Below are 765 nucleotides of genomic sequence, written 5' to 3' on the forward strand. Positions count from 1 at the left end.
GTTAGTAAGTTAGTAAGTTAGTAAGTTAGTAAGTTAGTAAGTTAGTAAGTTAGTAAGTTAGTAAGTTAGTAAGTTAGTAAGTTATTAAGTTATTAAGTTAGTAAGTTAATAAGTTAATAAGTTACTAAGTTAGTAAGTTAGTAAGTTAGTAAGTTAGTAAGTTAGTAAGTTAGTAAGTTAGTAAGTTAGTAAGTTAGTAAGTTAGTAAGTTAGTAAGTTAGTAAGTCAGTAAGTTAGTAAGTTAGTAAGTTAGTAAGTTAGTAAGTTAGTAAGTTAGTAAGTTAGTAAGTTAGTAAGTTAGTAAGTTAGTAAGTTAGTAAGTTAGTAAGTTAGTAAGTTAGTAAGTTAGTAAGTTAGTAAGTTAGTAAGTTAGTGAGTTAGTAAGTTAGTAAGTTAGTAAGTTAGTAAGTTAGTAAGTTAGTAAGTTAGTGAGTTAGTGAGTTAGTAAGTTAGTAAGTTAGTAAGTTAGTAAGTTAGTTAGTTAGTTAGTTAGTTAGTTAGTTAGTTAGTTAGTTAGTTAGTTAAAATATGAAAATAGTTGTCATAATTTCAAAAATAAATCTCGTGAAAATGATTTGTATAACGAGAGAAATAGTATTCACGATTATACACAAATTTTCTATTTTATAAGATTAGCTTTCAAAATCCTAATTTTTAATTTCTCGGTTTCCGTTATTTTTAAATCGTTGAAAATTTGATTACTAAACGCATTCGAAAGCATTGCCGGCTTCTCCTTGCTTGCCGCCGATGTTAATATTTGTTGGC

Source organism: Lucilia cuprina, chromosome 3 (genome assembly GCF_022045245.1).
Source record: "Lucilia cuprina isolate Lc7/37 chromosome 3, ASM2204524v1, whole genome shotgun sequence".
In the NCBI taxonomy this organism is placed as follows: Eukaryota; Metazoa; Arthropoda; class Insecta; order Diptera; family Calliphoridae; genus Lucilia; species Lucilia cuprina.